Here is a 6710-nt window from a genome sequence, read left to right as displayed (position 1 = left end):
ATACATATAAATATAATAAGTTATATATTGATATAACTTATAAATACAATATTTATATGAAATAATATAAAAAAATATATATATATTATATGGAAAAAAATAGAAAAATCCATAATATGATGAAACCTTAGTATGAAAAATGACGTTTTCACTGAAGGCGTGTCCAAAAACATATATAGGTAGGCAGTGGTTGCCGACCAGATATATTGACCAAAACTTATGTTATGTCAATTATAATAAGAAATTATGTATTATACATATAAATATAATAAGTTATATATTGATATAACTTATAAATACAATATTTATATGAAATAATATAAAAATATAATTATATTATATGGAAAAAATAGAAAAATCCATAATATGATGAAACCTTGGTATGAAAAATGACGTTTTCACTGAAGGCGTGTCCAAAAACATATATAGGTAGGCAGTGGTTGCCGACCAGATATATTGACCAAAACTTATGTTATGTCAATAATAATAAGAAATTGAATATTATACATATAAATCTAATAAGTTATATTAATATGACTTATAGGTTCAATATGTATATGAGACACTATTAAAACTTTCTTTATAATATAAGAGAGTATATACATCTTGGGTGCCAAAAAGAATGAAAAATACCCATTTTCAGGACGGCGTGTCCAAAAACTACTATATGATGGTCAGTTGTTGGCCATCGAGTATTGATCAAAATTTACATTATATATATAAATTTTGTCAATATTATCAACAGAAATGTTATAATAATAATATCTATCCCGTATAAATTTGTAATTTTCTCTAGAATATGAATGGCTACATGATTTAATATATTTATGCCCTTAGATAATATCGTTGAAACAAGGCCAAGGTGTTATATATTACTATATAACTACAATTCGTTCCAATTATTATCGTTAATTTTCAACAGAAGATTATTATACTGTGGCAGTTGATATACTATATATTTACCTAACAATTGGATCATAGAATATCGTTTTCGGTATTATTATGTGGTTCCCAGCGAGATCAAGGAATTGTAAAAAAATATATTTTTATATAAGCGTTCGGTTTATATTATATATTACTCGAAAGTTTGCTATGAAAAAGATAAATTTTAAATTTATCATCCAAAAGTAACAATTTTCTCTTTAAATGTTAGACTGGCTACCTGGATAATATTTATGCCCTTGAAGATAATATCCACGTTGAAGCAAAGAAGGCCAAGAGTGTTATATATTACTATATAACTACAATTCCGTTCCAATTATTATCGTTAATTTTCAACAGAAAAGGTGGTATATACTGTAACTGATTGATATACTATATATTTACCTAACAATTGGATGCTGAGAATATCGTTTTCGGTATTGGTTCAGCGAGATCGAAAATTGTAATATATTTTTATATATAGCGTTCGGTTTTATATGTATTACTCGAAGTTTATATGAAAAGGAATTTCAATTTATCAAGAAAGCAAATGGGTTAATTCAATATTTATATTGATTAAACAAAAATTAAACATGTGTGGATACAATAATATTGTATGTGTTGAAAAAAAAATGATGTTTTAGGATGAAATTATGTATATGGTCTTTATAAAATATATAATGAAATATATATTGTTGGTATTGAAAACTATTTCAATCGATAATAAAACTGGAGAACAAAAAAAACGACAAATACGATGGCTTTAATAAGTGGCCGTATTCGGGAATAGAAAAATAAATAAATTATTTCTACCAAGAGAAATACAAATTTCTATTCAAAAAATATGAAAATGAAATATGATTAAAAACATTATTCTGGTTGGTCCTGCCCGTAGTTATATGCTTGTCTCAAAGATTAAGCCATGCATGTCATAAGTACACACGAATTAAAAGTGAAACCGCAAAAAGGCTCATTATATCAGTTATGGTTCCTTAGATCGTTCACAGTTACTTGGATAACTGTGGTAATTCTAAAACTAATACATACAATTAAGAAACATGAACCTTATGGGACATGTGCCTTTTATTAGGCTAAAACCAAGCGATCGCAAGATCGTTATATTGGTTGAACTCTAGATAACATGCAGATCGAATGGTCAAGAACCGACGACAGATCTTTCAAATGTCTGCCCTATCAACTTTTGATGGTAGTATCTAGGACTACCATGGTTGCAACGGTAACGGGGAATCAGGGTTCGATTCGGAGAGAGAGGGGAGCCTGAGAAACGGCAACCTACATCTAAGGAAGGCAGCAGGCGCACGTAAATTACCCACTCCCAGCTCACGGGAGGTAGTGACGAAAAATAACAATACAGGACTCATATCCAAGGGCCCTGTATTGGACCGAAGGTACACTTTAAATCCTTTAACAAGGACCAATTGGAGGGCAAGTCTGGTGCCAGCAGCCGCCGGTAATTCCAGCTCAATAGCGTATATTAAAGTTGTTGTGGTTAAAACGTTCGTAGTTGAACTTGTGCTTCATACGGGTAGTACAACTTACAATTGTGGTTAGTACTATACCTTTATGTATGTAAGCGTATTACCGGTGGAGTTCTTATATGTGTTGAGATACTTGTATTTTTTTTCATATGTTCCTCCTATTTAAAAACCTGCATTAGTGCTCTTAAACGAGTGTTATTGTGGGCCGGTACAATTACTTTGAACAAATTAGAGTGCTTAAAGCAGGCTTCAAATGCCTGAATATTCTGTGCATGGGATAATGAAATAAGACCTCTGTTCTGCTTTCATTGGTTTTCAGATCAAGAGGTAATGATTAATAGAAGCAGTTTGGGGGCATTAGTATTACGACGCGAGAGGTGAAATTCTTGGACCGTCGTAAGACTAACTTAAGCGAAAGCATTTGCCAAAAGATGTTTTCATTAATCAAGAACGAAAGTTAGAGGTTCGAAGGCGATCAGATACCGCCCTAGTTCTAACCATAAACGATGCCAGCTAGCAATTGGGTGTAGCTACTTTTATGGCTCTCTCAGTCGCTTCCCGGAAACCAAAGCTTTTGGGCTCCGGGGAAGTATGGTTGCAAAGCTGAAACTTAAAGGAATTGACGGAAGGGCACCACCAGGAGTGGAGCCTGCGGCTTAATTTGACTCAACACGGGAAAACTTACCAGGTCGAACATAAGTGTGAAAGACAGATTGATAGCTCTTTCTCGAATCTATGGGTGGTGGTGCATGGCCGTTCTTAGTTCGTGGAGTGATTTGTCTGGTTAATTCCGATAACGAACGAGACTCAAATATATTAAATAGATATCTTCAGGATTATGGTGCTGAAGCTTATATAGCCTTCATTCACGGTGGCAGTAAAATGTTTATTGTGTTTGAATGTGTTATATAAGTGGAGCCGTACCTGTTGGTTTGCTTCCCATTATAAGGACACACTAGCTTCTTAAATGGACAAATTGCGTCTACATGGAGATTGAGCAATAACAGGTCCCTGTGATGCCCCTTAGATGTCCTGGGCTGCGCGCCCTACGATGAGAACTTATCAACGTGTATTTCCTAGACCGAGAGGTCCGGGTAAACCGCTGAACCACTTTCATGCTTGGGATTGTGAACTGAAACTGTTCACATGAACTTGGAAATTCCCAGTAAGTGTGAGTCATTAACTCGCATTGATTACGTCCCTGCCCTTTGTACACACCGCCCGTCGCTACTACCGATTGAATTATTTGGTGAGGTCTCCGGACGTGATCACTGTGACGCCTTGTGTGTTACGGTTGTTTCGCAAAAGTTGACCGAACTTGATTATTTAGAGGAAGTAAAAGTCGTAACAAGGTTTCCGTAGGTGAACCTGCGGAAGGATCATTATTGTATAATATCCTTACCGTTAACAAAAAATTTGTATTATATTTATTTATAATTCAAATAAAAACAATTTGCCAAAATAAATAACAAAAAGAATTCATGAAATTCAAAAAATGATGGTGTAGTGGCGGTCATCATTATATATATATCAACACAAATGAACATATAATGGCTTTTCCTTAATTATATGTATTTTATGGAGTGTGGATGGAGGAGAGAAAGACTTTATTATAAGAGGCACAAAGTCAAAATGCAAATGCATTTTTTAAATAATATTATCATGTGTGTATATGGACCATAATATAACACGCGTTGCGAATATGTATTGTTCATCTCAGCTATGAGCATACGTTGGATTATGCAACAACCTAAAATATACAATGTTGTACCTGGTATTCTTCAGGTTAATGTTTTATATAAATCCCAATGTATATCGCTTAAAAAAGTATTCATACCGTAAATTGCCCGTAAATCACTTGATATACATTGCTATATAAAACTAAGACATTTCACAACATTTATTTTAGGTATAAAAACATATTTATTGAAGGAATTGATATATGCCAGTAAAAATGGTGTATTTTTAATTTCTTTCAATAAAAACATAAATGACAAAATTAAAAAACCAAATATTAAAACTCTAAGCGGTGGATCACTCGGCTCATGGGTCGATGAAGAACGCAGCAAACTGTGCGTCATCGTGTGAACTACAGGACACATGAACATCGACATTTTGAACGCATATCGCAGTCCATGCAGTTATAGTACTTTAATTAATTTTATAGTGCTGCTTGGACTACATATGGTTGTGGTTGTAAGACTATGCTAATTAAGTTGTTTATAAAATTTGAAATCAGATTTTATAAGCGTATGGTATATTATTGGATACAAATAATTAAATTATTTTATTCATAATATTAAAAAATGTATGAAAAAACATTATCTCGCATTTGTTATTTATTTGAATGTGAAAAAACGAAGAGAAATATTTTCGATTTCAGTCAAATAATACTGAAAATGTCTAGCATAAAAATTTATCTAGAATTGTCTCATATTAATGATATGAAAATTGAAAGCAAATTTGGAAATGTTATTGTTCTTCGTTGATTCGTTTAAAATAGCATATAAAAATGGAAATATAATTGAAACGAATTTATAAAAATGTTTAACGAATTAAAAAAATATTATTTTATAAAAAAAATTTAAAAACCAAATGGAATTCAAATGGAATACCAAGAATATAAGGAAATTAGGGGAGAAAAGCAAGGAAAAGAATATCAGTTAAGGAAAAGTTCAAGTTAAGTTTAATTAACGCAATCGCGGGGCGTCTATATAGTTGTTGTATAATGATATTTATATCATATATGCTCTAACTGGAACATACCTGGAGCATATATGCTGTGACCCGAAGATGGTGAACTATACTTGATCAGGTTGAAGTCAGGAAACCCTGATGGAAGACCGAAACGTTCTGACGTGCAAATCGATTGTCGGAATTGAGGTAGAAGGGCGAAAGACCAATCGAACCATCTAGTAGCTGGTTCCTTCCGAATTTCCTCGAGGATAGCTGGTGCATTTAATATTAAATAAAATAATCTTATCTGGTAAAGCGAATGATTGAGGCCTTAGGGTCGAAACGATCTTAACCTATTCTCAAACTTTCAATGGGTAAGAACCTTAACTTCTTGATAAGAAGTTTAAGGTTATGATATAATGTGCCCAGTGGGCCACTTTCGAAGCAGAACTGGCGCCGTAGGATGAACCAAACGTAATGTTACAGTGCCCCCAAATTAACAACTCATGCAGATACCATGAAAGGCGTTGGTTGCTTAAAACAGCAGGACGGTGATCATGGAAGTCGAAATCCGCTAAGGAGTGTGTAACAACTCACCTGCCAACTAGCCCTTAAAATGGATGGCGCTAAAGTTGGTATACCTATACATTACCGCTAAAGCGTAGATGATTTATATTTACTTGCTCAATATAAATTTTGAAATTTAATAAAGTAGTAGGAAGATACAATGGTATGCGTAGAAGTGTTTGGCAGCCTGCATGGGGACTGCCGTTGGTACAGATCTTGAGTGGTAGTAGCAAATAATCGAATGAGACCTTGGAGGACTGAAGTGGAGAAGGGTTTCGTGTGAACAGTGGATCACGAGTTAGTCGGTCCTAAGTTCAAAGGCCTGAAAGCCGAAAATTTTCAAGTAAAAACTGAAATATACAAATAAAAGCTGGAAATAATATACTTGAATAATTTTGAGCGAAAGGGAATACGGTTGTTCCAATTCCGTAACCTGTTAGTATCCGTTTGTTATTAAATATGGGCCTCATAATCATCCTGGCAACAGGGAACGACCCATAAAGAAGCCGTCCGAGAGATATCGGAAGAGTTTTCTTTTCTGTTTTATAGCCGTACTACCATGCAAGTCCTTTCGCAGAGAGTATGGTAGATGGGGCTAGAAGAGCATGACATAAATACAGTGTGCGATATTTTCTCCTCGGACCTTGAAAATTTATGGTGGGGACACGCAAACTTCTCAACAAGGCCGTACCAATATCCGCAGCTGGTCTCCAAGGTGAAGAGTCTCTAATCGATAGAATAATGTAGGTAAGGGAAGTCGGCAAATTAGATCCGTAACTTCGGGATAAGGATTGGCTCTGAAGATTGAGATAGTCGGGCTTGATTGGGAAACAATAACATGGTTTATGTGCTCGTTCTGGGTAAATAGAGTTTCTATCATTTATGGTAGTTACTTGTTCCCGGATAGTTTAGTTACGTAGCCAATTGTGGAACTTTCTTGCTAAAATTTTTAAGAATACTAGTTGGGTAAAACCAATTAGTTCTTATTAATTATAACGATTATCAATTAACAATCAATTCAGAAACTGGCACGGACTTGGGGAATCC

At 34.2% G+C, this 6710-nt stretch overlaps 1 pseudogene; it reads left to right on the top strand.

Moving 5' to 3' along the window:
* Positions 1-4438: 4438 nt before the first annotated feature.
* On the top strand, positions 4439-4592 carry LOC121530360 (annotated as a pseudogene).
* The last annotated feature ends 2118 nt before the right edge of the window (positions 4593-6710 follow it).

This window comes from Drosophila eugracilis, unplaced genomic scaffold, assembly GCF_018153835.1.
Source record: "Drosophila eugracilis isolate 14026-0451.02 unplaced genomic scaffold, ASM1815383v1 contig_58, whole genome shotgun sequence".
Lineage (NCBI taxonomy): Eukaryota > Metazoa > Arthropoda > Insecta > Diptera > Drosophilidae > Drosophila > Drosophila eugracilis.
This window is presented reverse-complemented; position numbering and strand designations above follow the sequence as displayed.